Source organism: Nicotiana tabacum, chromosome 7 (genome assembly GCF_000715075.1).
Source record: "Nicotiana tabacum cultivar K326 chromosome 7, ASM71507v2, whole genome shotgun sequence".
NCBI lineage: Eukaryota > Viridiplantae > Streptophyta > Magnoliopsida > Solanales > Solanaceae > Nicotiana > Nicotiana tabacum.
In genome coordinates, this window is record NC_134086.1 from 11,996,605 (window position 1) to 12,010,429 (window position 13,825).

Consider the following 13,825-nt stretch of genomic DNA (forward strand, 5'->3'; position numbering starts at 1 on the left):
CTGTTTCTTATTGCTTTGTTTATTGGTTCTATATATGATCGGGGTTGGTTGGCTTAGGTTCGAAAAAGTTTTGGTAAGGTTTGAGACACTTAGTCTCTTTTGAGGAAACTTAAGTTGGAAAAGTCAACCGGATGTTGACTTATATGTTAAAGGGCTCGGATGTGAGTTCTGGTGGTTCGGATAGCTTCGGGAGGTGATTTGGAAATTAGGAGCGTGATCGGAATGTGTTTTGGAGGTCCGTAGTAGATTTAGGCTTAAATTGGCGAAGTTGGTATTTTGGCGTTTTCCGGTTGATATGTGAGATTTTGATATAGAGGTCGGAATGAAATTTCGGGAGTTACAGTAGGTCCGTTGTGTCATTCGGACGTGGTTTGGTATACTTTTTGATCAAAAGCGTAATTCGGAAGATTTTGGAAACTTGGGCTTGAATTCGATGTGTTTTGGTTGATTCGATGTTGTTTGAGGTGTGTTTGAAGATTGGTATAAGTTTGGATGGTGGTATATGATGTGTTTGTGCTTTTGGTTGAGGTCCCGGGGGCCTCGGGGTGATTTCGGGTAGTTGGCAGAAAGTTTGGAAGTTGGTTTTGGCAGCTAAAGATGTTCCATTGCTATCATAACCGCACCTGCAGCTAGGGGACCGTAGGTGCGGTCTCGCAGAAGCGGAAAGAACTTAGGAAGGCAGAAACCGCAGATGCGGATGAGGGACCGCACCTGCGATGGCGCATGTGTGGATTATGCATCGCAGATGCGGATTTTGGCCACTTAAATGAGGACCGCAGCTGCGGTGCTTGGGACCGCAGAAGCGAGATCTGGACCACAGGTGCGAAAAGCCTGGGCCAGAAGGTACAAAAGCATTCTTTCGTGATTTTTGAGTTGTTCTTCACCATTTCAAGTCGGTTTTGGAGCTTTTTGGGAGATTTTGAAGAGGGAGTCAAGGGATATCGTCTGGAGGTAAGATTTTTGAGTCTAATAATCGATCCTATGGTATTATTTCATGGATTAGAGCAGTAATTAATGGAAATTTAGGGTTAACAATTAGGAAACTAGGGTTTGGTATTGGAGACCTTGACTTGAGGATTTGAGGGGTCATTTGTGGTCGGATTTTGGGACTTTTGATATGTATGAACTCGTGGGGAGATAAGGAATCTATTGATGTAAATTTTATCGAATTCCAAGATGTGGGCCCGGGGGTCGGGTTTTGGTTAATTTTGGGATTTATGCTATAACTTGATTATTTTCGCATAAGCTTCGTTCTCTTAGCATATTTTGACATCGTGATTCTGATTTTGGATAGATTCGACACGAGTGGAGACCGATTTGAGGGGCAAAGGCGTCGCAGGCTAGAGTTGGACTAGATAGAGGTGATTAATGATTTTAAATATTGTCCTAAGGGTATAAAACCCCGGATTGCACACCGTGGTGCTATATTGAGGTGACACACACGCTAGATGACGAGCGTGGGGTCATGCATCGTTGGAGATTGTGACTTAGTCTATCCCAAATGACTGTTTTACTGCGTATTTGATTGAAAACTATTTGCTATCATCATGTTTTGGGTTGAATGCCATATTTGGGACTCGTGTCAACTATTTGGATCTTTAGGGGACTTTTACTAATATTTCCTCACTGTTTTGACTTTATATTTGTACCCAGTCATGCTATATTATACTGTTTTCATAACTCAGCGATGTTTACTCTATTTTAACACATTAAATGATATTCTAAATGATAATTTGAGTTGAGCATCATGTTTTTACTGTTGTCCGAGTGGCTTATGAGATTCTGACTGAGTAAGGCCGAGGGCCTGAGATTGTATGCCACAAGGTGGCTTGTTGATATGAGGCCGAGAGCCTACTAATTATGCCATGAGATGACTTGATATTGCGCTTGGGCCGTAAGGGGCCCCTCCCGGAGTCTGCACATCCCCAGTGAGCGCGGGTACCCATTGTGAAATGAGATATAGCCCGAGGGGCTAGTGTTGTTCCATGTATTGTCCGAGGGGCTAATTATGTTGGTATTGTGCCCGAGAGGCTGCTCTTTATGGGTTTATCTTTTCTAGTTGCCTGTCATTTACTTGCTTAATTATTAAAAAGAGATTTTTAAAGAAGCTTAAACTGAACTAAGGTGACTTTACGTGTTTGCATTGTTTCATTGTCTCCACTGGCTTTATACTGCTTCTTTATAGCCTGTTGATGTGCCTTTGCGTGATTTCTCATCGCTCAGTCTTTATTAATTATTATTACTCACTGAGTTGGAGTACTCACTTTACTCCCTGCACTCCGTGTGCAAATTCAGGCGCTTCAGGTCCTCCTTGCGATGGTTGAGAGCTTCCAGCAGATTCCGGAGTTCACTAGGTAGCTGCTCGGCGTTTCGCAGCCCAGTGTCTCTCCCTCTTATCATCATTGCTTTCCCTTGTCCTAGTTATGTAATAGTTTGTGTAGACTCGTTCAGACTTGCAGTATTATGATAGATGCTCATGACTGGTGACACCCCGATATTGGGTTGTGTTGGTTCTATTTTCGCAAATTGTACTGTTTCACTGTTTATTTTGGGATTATTATTATTATGTTAAAGACTTAATTCATATTAATTTAATTGATTAAAAATAATTGGGTGTTGTGTCGGCTGGCTTTGTCTTCACGAGAGGCGCCATCACGATCGGGTCTGGGTTTAGGGTCGTGACACTGAGCTTCTCCCCTTAATATGCCCAAACCATCTGAGTCTCGCTTCCCGCATCTTGTCATCAATATAAAAAGAGATTAAGATAAAATTTTATTTTGGGAATGGTCAAACATTTGGTTGATTTTGGTGTGCTTATAACATTTAAATGTTTACCAATTGCATAGATAAGTTAAAATTTAAACGTTCAACTCAAATGCTTATTGATAGCTGAAAGGAAAAGTAAAAAGGAGTGAAAATACAATTAAAGAAAGATGAATGTAGGTGAAATGTATTTGACAAGATAGCAAACACATAGTACAAGTTATGGAAGCAGAGCGGAGCATATATTTGTCAAGATCATCATTTTAAGGAGTCGTTTGAACATATTAAAAAAATCCCAAAAAATATTTTCAAATTCAGTGTTTAATTATATAATTAATTGAATTTTTAGAGAAGTGGTTCGAGGGGAGGGGGGATGTTTTTTTTTTCTCTAATATATTCACTATCTGAAAAGTAAAACATTACGTCGTTGTTTTTTCCAGCGACCTTAGGTCTCGTTACGAGGAATTTATATAGAATACAACTTCTTTAAAACTTATTTAGAAATATTACAACTACTTTTATAAAATTCCATAAAATGCAATTTCTTACAACTTTTGAACTTTTTAATTTCATAAATTCCTAAAATTACTCCCCTAAACGTGGGATAATGGCACAAATAAACTTTTAAGTACTCAATTGCAGAATGACTAATTTTTTAGACTCGTATAATGTCTCAACTATCCATCTATTAGTCATTAATACAATCAAAGTATATCCACTTTTAAAACAAACATGTTATAAAATAATAAAAGAAGAAGAAGAGTATTGCAGAGCAAAGTAGAAAGAGAGAATTCTTATTGATATGAGATGATTTACAATGGAATAGAATCCTCTATTTATAGGGAGAAGATAACTTAGCCACCAAGTAATAAACCCTAGAATCTCTCTAAATATAGACATTCACCATAAATAAAATTCTATTTATAACACTCCCCCTTGAATGTCTATTCAACAGATAATGTTCCTCGTTAAAACCTTAACTAAAATAAAACCCAGTGGAAAAAAATTCTAGTAAAAAAAAAGAGTACACATATCTAATAATACGCCTTTTGATTGCCTCGTTAAAAACCTTGTAAGAAAAATCCAGTGAGACAAAACCTTGTAAGGGAAAAAGAGTACAACGCGTATTAACTCCCCCTTATAAGAACATCAATTCACATCCTTGAGCCTTCGCATCCCAATCTTGTGCACCATCTTCAAAAGATTGTTGGTAGAGATTTGATAAACAAATTCGTCATATTAACTTGAATGAACATATTGCATCTTGAAATCATTATTCTTGATAGAGATGTAATGTCTTCATAAAATGCCGTGGAATGGTCTTTTCAATATCTCCATAGAGGTATTCTCACTATCACATTATCATGTTTATAGTTATAGCAAGATAATTTGTACGCAAATTGTACTGAGGAAGTGGTACTTCATGATCAAGAATTGTATATGCTTTAAGCAGTTTAAATCCTTCAAGGATTGTCATATAAGTCATCTAATGGACTTTAATTAGATGCATATCAAGTTTTTATGTCATGCTAGACATATAAGATAGATAAAGGTGATTGCACACACCGTTGACTTTACACTTTCAAGTATTTGAACGACATAGACAAAATTATATGTCTTTCATATGTAATCAATTCTACTTGAATTGTTTCTCTTCCATTTGGCCAATATTTTTGTGTTTGTATTCGATAGACTTGAGGTCCGACAGACTTGAGATCCCCATCTATACTTAGCGCTATCATAGATGTCGTCGACGAACATTTTATATCAGTTTCAATATTTTTTCATAAAGACATAACATAGAGATCTCTTCATTCAAATTTTCAGGTACCTGAATCTCTTTTGAGATTTTATGAAGTGTTATGTCATGTGATCTTCTAGATCACTTGCCTCTTTTGCTTATCTTCTTTATCAAGAAGTTTATTTGAAACCGATTTGTCTATACTCTTTAACCGTACCATAGACTTTGTCCTTTTAGGACTTAATAGGAGCATTTTCAGTGAGAATATAGTAACTTTATTTAGGTCAACAAATGCGTTCGGCATGCTTTGCAATATACTGCAAATGAATTATCCTTTTATAAACTCAAGTTCATATTATTTTATTCGAGGGTCTAGATGTACACATGATAATTCATTCCACGTAACTTTTTCTCAAGTGTTTATCATGTATCCCCCTCATGTTAGAAAAACTAACTTGCTTCCTCAATTTTGGAAACTCATCTTTGTGCGTTATGGTGTTAATCCAAATACACCACACAACAATAATAATAAGATGAAATTATTTGGTTTCTGGCCCTGAACCACTTGTGAGGGGAGAATGAAATATACTTTCGTATATAACCTATATCAAACTGATATAGATAACTTTGTTCTCATAAGCAATAGTTTAGTTATTAAGTGGAGACACTCAATGAATTAGTTTTGCTAAACCAACTGTGATGTAAACCAACTTATCAAGATAAACTATCTTGAATAGAAAATCCGGAAATTATGCTCTAAATTAAATTATTGAGCAATTTACCTCGCAAATACCATGTTGCGGGTTAATAATCGCACATGTAACCATCTCATAGATGTATCTTATGTGGTATACATGGCAGGTGAATGGGCTCATATTCACCTTTGATATTTCCAGCATTCATGGGATTCAATCCCAATTTTAGTTGGTCTATTAAGTAATGAGAACAAGCAACATAGGAGAATTCGTAAAGAACTTTCTAGTTCTTTAATGTTTACTCATGTGAATTCTCTTTTATTTTTGTACATCATACTTAAATTGATATGACTAAACTAGATATGCCAACTGGATATCAATAAACTCCAAGTTTATTATGATATGCGTTTTATATCAATAAAGTTCTACTTTATTGTGACATTCTTTTATTTGTGTAGTATAAACTGGAGAATAAAGCGGGTAACTTTTCATATACATATTACCCCACTACAAGTTGTAGTAATAGAAGATATTAAATCTTTCCTTTATTTATAGCCTCAATATAATCAACTGCTTTCGCGTGTACTTTGGAAAGTGAATAAGTTTCTTTGAGATTTACTACAACACAATATCTTATTGATAATCAATTTTATTTCTCCAAAATAGTGGTAATTGGCTCTTCGAGAGCTCTCAATTAATTTTGTACTACCACATATTCATCAGCATCCATATGGTCATATATCTCTTTCAAGGAGAAAGTTATACCATTATGGTCATGGTCAAAATTATATGCAAGATATGTGTCTTACATTATTGTTGTCCTTTAATAATCACATTGCCAAAATATTTTGGCGTACAATAGGTACGTGACCAATGACCATTCATGCCATAATAATGACATTATTTTCTTATATCATCTCAAACCTCCTTCTAGAGGTGAGTAAGGTATATTCGCTACCACTAGCATTGTAACGACCCGACCGGTCGTTTTGAGCTTTAGAACGCCGTTCAGTAGTTTAAGGCCATGAGCAGCTTCACTTCAGGTATTATCACTTGTGTACATGGTCGGAATTGAATTCCAAGAAGTTCGGAGTTGATTTGGAAAGAGAATTCTCATTTCGGAAGCTTTAAGTTGAAAGAATTAGCTAAGATTGAATTTTGAGTAAACGGCCTCGGAATCGGGATTTGAAGGTTCCAGCAGGTTCGTATGATGATTTTGGACTTGGGCGTATGTCCAGATCAGGTTTTGGAAGACCCGGGAGCGTTTTGGCGCTTATTGTGGAAGTTAGCATTTTGGAAGAAATTTCATAAGTTTGGGTTGAAGTGCATTTCAGTGTTATCGATATCCATTTGGGATTCAAGTCTGGGAGTAGCTCCGTATGGTGATTGTAGAGTTAGGAGCGCTATCGGAAGTGAATTCTAGGTCTGTAGGTCATTTTGGAGTCATTTGGCTAAAGATAGAAATTTTAAGGTTTTTGAGAAGTTTGACCGAAAGTTGACTTTTTTATATCGGGGTCGGATCCTAATTCCGAAAGTTGGAGTAGGTCCGTAAAGGCAAATATGACTTGCATGCAAAATTTGAGGTCAATCGGACATAATTTGATAGGTTTAAACATCGAAAGTAGAAGTTTGAAATTCTAAAGTTCATAAAGCTTGGATTGGAGGTCGATTCGTGGTTTTAGCATTGTTTGATATGATTTGAGGCCTCAAGCAAGTCCGTAATGTGTTTTGCGACTGGTTGGTATGATTGGTTGGGGTCCTGGGGGCCTTGGGTGGATTTCGGGTGGTTAACGGATCGAAAATGGAATTTTGGAGAAGGCTGAAGTTATTGGTTGCTGGTGTAACCGCACCTGCGAAACTAGGGTCGCAGGTACAGAGACGCAGAAGCGGACTTCGTGCCGCAGAAGCGGAAATGGACGGCTAGGCTAGGACTGCAGATGCGGTCATTTCGCCGCAGATGCGGGACCGCACCTGCGGAAGGAGAAGCACAGATGCAGAAGTTGAAGGCTTGGGGAAAAACCGCAGAAGAGGCAATTGGTCCGCACCTGCGGCATCGCAGAAGCGATCAATAGACCGTAGGTGCGAAAGGACTGGAGGCAGTGAGTGTTTTAGAAATTGAGATTTGGCCATTTTCTCTTGGCTTGGGCGATTCTTAGAGGGTTTCAAGAGGGGGTTTTCATCATCAACGACAAGGTAAGTTACCCCCACCTATCTTGAGTTAAATACATTGATTATGTATGGAATTGAGCATGAAATTTGTAGAAACTAGGGGTTTGAGGGAAAACCTAGAAAATCGATATTCTTGGAATTTGACCACGATTTTGGGTATGAAACTGGAGTAAATTATATATTTGATTTTGTGAGGTTATGGGTAAAGTTTATCTTCGAAAAATTTAGGAATTCGGGCACGTGGGCCCGAGGACAATTTTGTCAACTTTTCGATCAGGGTTAGGAATTGTTATAAACTGGATTGTAATGAGTAATTGAGCGTATATTAATGGATTTGCATAATTATTGGCTAGTTTTGGAGCATGGTGCATCGATTCGAGTCTTCGGAAGGGCGTGGAATGCCGGTTATGGATCTTCGGAGCGAGCTGAGTCTCCTTTCTAATCTTGTAAGAGGGAATTGTCTCCATAGGTGAAATAATTAGTTATGTGCTCCTATTTGTGGGGGCTACGTACGCACGAGGTGACGAGAATCTATGCGTAGCTACTATTATGTTATTGTCTGGGTAGTCTAGGACCCAAAAGCATGCTGTACTTGGATATATTTGTAATCCTATTGACGGTTTGAAGTGCTTAAATCCTATCGAAGTGGTAAATGAATTTCTAAAAGGAATAAACTTCATTTTATAAAGTTGTTAAAAGAGAATTGGCTTTTCTTTGGATAATTGTTCCTTGTTGACTTCTTGATTGACTGTATGTATGTGTTTAATATCGGAACGGACTGAACGCCTCAGTAGATTAAATAGATGCATTTATGGTTCGCGCCATTCGACCCTCTGGTAGTGCATAGTTTAAATATTGTTGAATCGGGCCGTATGACCTTGGCATGATTTGCGCATGCTTGTATTGCTTGCCTTGAAACTTATTGAAGTTGTTATTGCCTCTTCCCGGCTTAAGAATATTTGTATAAATGATGAAAAGTAATTTGGAAATTTTCTATAAAAGAAAGAATTGTTTACATGTTTCACCCTATTGAATTACAAAGCTCGTTTATATAAATCCTTGATTCATTATATTACGGACGTATCATTATTGGACCACTAGTAAGTCGAAGTCGACCTCTCATCTCTACTTCTTCGAGATTAGACGGGATACTCATTGGGTACATGTTGTTTTCGTACTCAAACTACACTTGCTGTGCATTTTTGTTGCACAGGCACATGCATCACTAGTGGCCTGGTGGGCGTAGTAGCATGGTTGATGTGGAGACTTAGGTGAGCTGCACTTCTCGAGATATCCCGCAACCAGCAGAGTCTCTTCCAGATTATTGTATTTATTTTCTGTCCAATTTGTATTCCAGACGGTTGTTGTATTGTATTGCTTCCTAGAAATAGCTCATGCACTTGTGACACTGGGTTATGGGATAGTTATTGGGTATTTTGTATTGACTTCTTGACATGTATATTTAATTCGAACTGAGTATCTTTTACTAGTAAAAATTGAAGTAAAATCAGAGTTTTTTACAATTGTTTAAATGAGAATTTAATTAAGTATTTATGGTTGGCTTGTCTGACAGCGGTGTCCGGTGCCATCACGCCCCTTAGTGGATTTTGGGTCGTGACAACATGGTATCAGAGCATTAAGTTCCTTTAGGTCTCAGGAGTCATGAGAAAGTCTAGTAGAGTTTCGTGGATCGGTACAGAGACGTCTGTACTTATCTTCGGGAGGCTACAAAGCTGTGAAGAGCACTTCCCTTCTTGATTTCTTCATCGTGCGACTTGATTCCTTGAGGCTTATGCCCTTGTTTCCTTCCTACTCAATCTTATGTGACGCGAACCGCTTGCTATAAATCAAGAATTGAAGAATTTTAATAGTACTACCGATGTTGTGCGGGATGTTTCTCCCGGTATAGTTGGGTGAGCTATTGTCATCGCCTTACAACAACAAACAACAATAACAACCTAGTATAATCCCACTTAGTGGGGTCTGGGGAGGATAGTGTGTACGCAGACCTTACCCCTATCCTGGGGTAGAGAGGCTGTTTCCAAATAGACCCCCGACATCCTTCCCTCCAAGAACTTCCCACCTTGCTCTTGGGGAGACTCGAACTCACAACCTCTTGGTTGGAAGTGGAGGTTGCTTACCATCAGAGCAACCCCTCTTGTCTGAACCCAGTATAACCCCTATTGGCATCGCCTTGCGGAAGGATTTTTCTATCATTTCGGCTCGATAGTTGTTCTTCTAAGAGCTTGGAGGCTATGCACAGGTTGTTATGATGCTCGTGATTGGTTATCACACAGTATTCACTTGATGGTAGGAGACTTGCCTATTTTTTGGGGCGGTGAATGAGTTGAAAGGAAATCTACTAAGTGCACGATTCAGGGATATGATATTTCACTTTCGGTGGAGGAAAAGCAATTAGCCTATGGATGTCCAGATTTGGGGTGATGGAGTAACAAAACTTGGTAATTTCGAGCGTGGTGGAATTTTTATCTGCGATGTAGTGTCATCATCCTCGATTGTATGTGTTAAGTTCGCCGGTATTATGGTCTTCTGCAATTCTCCCTTGGGGTAGGATATTATGAGATAATATTGGAGAAACGACTATTGGATATCGCGAGGTGCGGTGGTACAGGATTGAATCGGTGTTTCTAATGTCGACGACTCGAGAAAAATGATCTCTGGAAAGGTTTAAAGTTAGTAGCGATTTATGGGTTCAAGTGCTACAAAGATAGATTTTATTAAGGCAACAACTGAGCAGCAAAGGATGCGGAAGTACATGTGAGGAGTGTCAGGCGGTGGTTAAAATTTCTAGAAGGTCAGGTATAAGATGCAAGGGTCGAGTAGTCGATTAAAGGGGTGAGTTCTGCCAAAGTGGAAGAGTGGCGGAGTTGTATATAAGCTTTGTGGTAGGATGACTACGCACCTTAAGGAGAGTTTGGAACGACTTGGGAATTTTAGAGATTGATGTTGGGGTCTACGGATCTAATTTGAAGTATGGGCTATTATGCGGCAGGAGATTTGATATAATGGAAATGAGCTACTTGAAATGAAGAAGGATACAACGTAACTTTAAATTGGAAGGATGTTGCCGCACATTTAATTGATGTCCACAAGGGGTGAATGGACTTTTGCAACTAGAGAGTGAGCTCGGACTTAGGATGGGTTATTGATGTCATAGTGATTGTACCTCGTGCAGTAGCGTTGGAAGATGTCGGCACGTAAATTCCACAGGTGGGTTATCTCCAGTGAGCAGATCGGCGGTCGCATGGTTGGCGAAGCTTCTGCGAAGAATTCTATTAGTTATACAGCAAAGAGACCGGTCGTGCAAATGTGGTTGATGATTCAGAGTATAAAAAGGGGTTTTACAGAAAGATTCCGCGAATTATGGCGGTTGATTGTGCAAGGTTATGTCAATAAGAGATAAAAAATCCTGATAAATTTCAGAGTTGTGTAATAGTGGCTTCAAGCTAAGTGGTAGTTTGAGCAAAGGAATTGTTAAAGGTATGTTATGGTTGGCCTTATTGTCATGTTCAGACTTGGGGAAGGATTCAAGATTTATGCCTTGTATAGATGCGGGTTTCAAGGGAAGTGATTCTGTCGGGTGCTTCGTCGAGAGGGTATTCATGTGCTAGAAGATTCATGGAGTTGATTATATTTGGGGCCAAGTCAGAGCGGGTGGCTCTCAACAACGGTCCTAGTGGATTCAAAGGGGCAAAGTATGGTTCCTAATGATTACGAGCCTATAGGTACGATTAAGAATCAAGCTTTGTAGCAGCTTATGAGAAGAGGCACAAAATGTTCTATGATGTTTTGACTTGCAGTGTAGCATTTGGAAGGTATGAAATGGTTCATGGGATTTGAGACAGCATGGTCTTGTAATTCAAGGTCACTCAGGATGAGTGCGAATGGAGTGTGTTATGTGTTGAATGGAGTTATTATTATTTCTAAGGCAATCAAAAATTAATTTGGAAGAAAATAAATTGGTTAGCCATAGTTGAATTGGCATATTGTTGGTACTGATTAGTTCCTTCAACGTGATCAAGTTATGCAAGTGATTTGTGACAGCACATGTGATGCTTGTCGACCGCCGTAATTGATGTTATTTAGAAGTATTCCACTGTTATGGCCTGTCATGTGTAGGCGGATCCCGAAAGGGCTATGGTGGCTTAGACCACTACTTAGAGATTTGCATATTCTACGATTATGAGAATTCACCTGTGTGTTGCTATGGTTCTGCTGAAGTGAGTTAAGTGAAAAGTTTTATATGATGAAGTGTTAATCTATTAGTGGTTACAGAGTTATGACGAAAATCGTGTTCTATCGTGTATTGGCATGTTGGGTGCAGTGAGTGGTATGGAATTTGAAGTGAGGATCAAGGTTATAGTTTGGTGTTGACAAGGATGTCACGAGCTCGGATGAGTAGTAAAGGAGTTTCGATGTTTAAAGTAAGTGGGTATCGTCTTTAGCGTCACCTGAGATCGGTGTTTTGTGAAAAAGGCCTTGCATCCTGGTTATGGATTCTTGAATGCTTTCTTAGTGTTAGTGCGGCTGGTGGTATGGATACGCATACTTGTTGTCTGTTACGGAAGGTTATGGGAGCATGCTCCACAGGAAGATTGTATAAGTGTGGCATGTAGTCACTTGATTGATTGAAGATTTAAACCAAGTATGAAGACGGTGGTGATATCATTAATTTGAGAATTTATGCTTGGAAGGCACTCGACTTATTGGGTTGTGGACCGTGGAGGATTGCCCCGATTATGATGGTAGTTTTCGTGTGTTATGAGAAAAAGGAGTTATTATGGACCTTCGAAAGGTTATTAGCCTAGTTCAGTGTGATCGGAATTAGCTTGAGGTATGTGGATGGATTTAAATGTGAATATGGGCTCTATATCAGGTCAGATGAGTTCATCTCAGCAATGCGCTCCTTTGGACAAGTAGTCGGGGTACTATTTCATCGTCAGCTATTTCATGTAATGATATATTACGCCGTATGAGTTGTGAGACAGCTTGGTGAATTTCTTATGTGTTGAGGTTCCGCGTAGAAATGATGTTATATGAGCAGGATGGCTCTCGAGATTTAGATCATATATCGCACCTCAGTTGTGCTTGAGTTTTGTAGCCTATGACACTATATGTCTCCCCAGGGATGGTATTATGCACTTAGCGTGCTTGTGACTGATATTCATTATTTTGTTGTGATGAGCAATTTAGCTCGATGTATATCTCTTTTTGTGAATTCTATATGTGGATCGGGTGGCACGCCGTCATGGGTGTATTATTTGGATCGGGTTGCATGCCGCAACAGTGTGATGTTGAGTACAGTTTTCTATATGCTATTTTTGTATGCCTTGTTTCCCATTTTCTAAGGATAGTCCATATTAGTGCCTAAGTTGAGTAGTTCCTTCCAGAGTTTGTTTTCCTTTTGTCACGTTCGAGTTCATAGCCTATTGGCACATTGGGCATCATATGAGACTTTTGATCTTGTTCGGGGTGGCTTATTGCCTGAGCAGTTCATACTGGGTGAGACGAGGTCATTGGATTTATAATCAGTGCAACATAATTATATGAAGTATATTAAGGAGCAAAGACCATTTTTTGGTTCGGAATGAGGTGAGGGTTCTTGTCATGCGTATAGACCCAATGATTTGTTGATTCGGCAGTCGGTTATGAATTTCTACACATCTCTTCCATCGTGGCGGTATTGTAAGAGTTAGAGTAAGACCTATGTAGGTCATGAGGTGCAATGAGAGCATCAGATTCGTGAAATTCTGAATTATTTGATCAGAGAATGTTATTGTAGTCCTGTGAGTAACGTGGTGCAAGTTGTGAATTCAGCTAAGGTATGCAGTCATGTTCTGGTGCTGCGTGTAGTTATTGATACAGTGAGCGTATGTTGGAACAGGCCTGGCAGAGAATTCCGGATGTTGGAATTAGGCTCTAAGGCTTACTTGCTTAAGTGAAAAGGAATATCTTCAGATTGATCGAGCTAGGGTGCCCAGCTGAGTTGTGGTAGCACGAGTAGGTGCTCGAGGTGTTAAACAGTGAATTCGGACAACCCCAACACAGTTCTTAGCACGTTCGAGGACGAACGTATGTTTAAGTGGGAGAGAACGTAACAAGCCGACCAGTCGTTTTGAGCTCTAGCGTTCCGTTCAATAGTTTGAGGCCATGAGCAGCTTCACTTCAGGTATTATGACTTGTGCGCACGGTCGGAATTGAATTCCGGGAAGTTCAGAGTTGATTTGGAAAGAGAATTCTCATTTTGGTAGCTTTAAGTTGAAAGAATGAGCTAAGATTGGATTTTTGAGTAGACGACCTCGAAATCGAGATTCGAAGATTCCAGCAGGTTCGTATGATGATTTTGGACTTGGGCGTATGTCCGGATCGGGTTTTGGAAGACCCGGGAGCATTTTGGCGCCTATTGTGGAAGTTAGCATTTTGAAGAAATTTCATA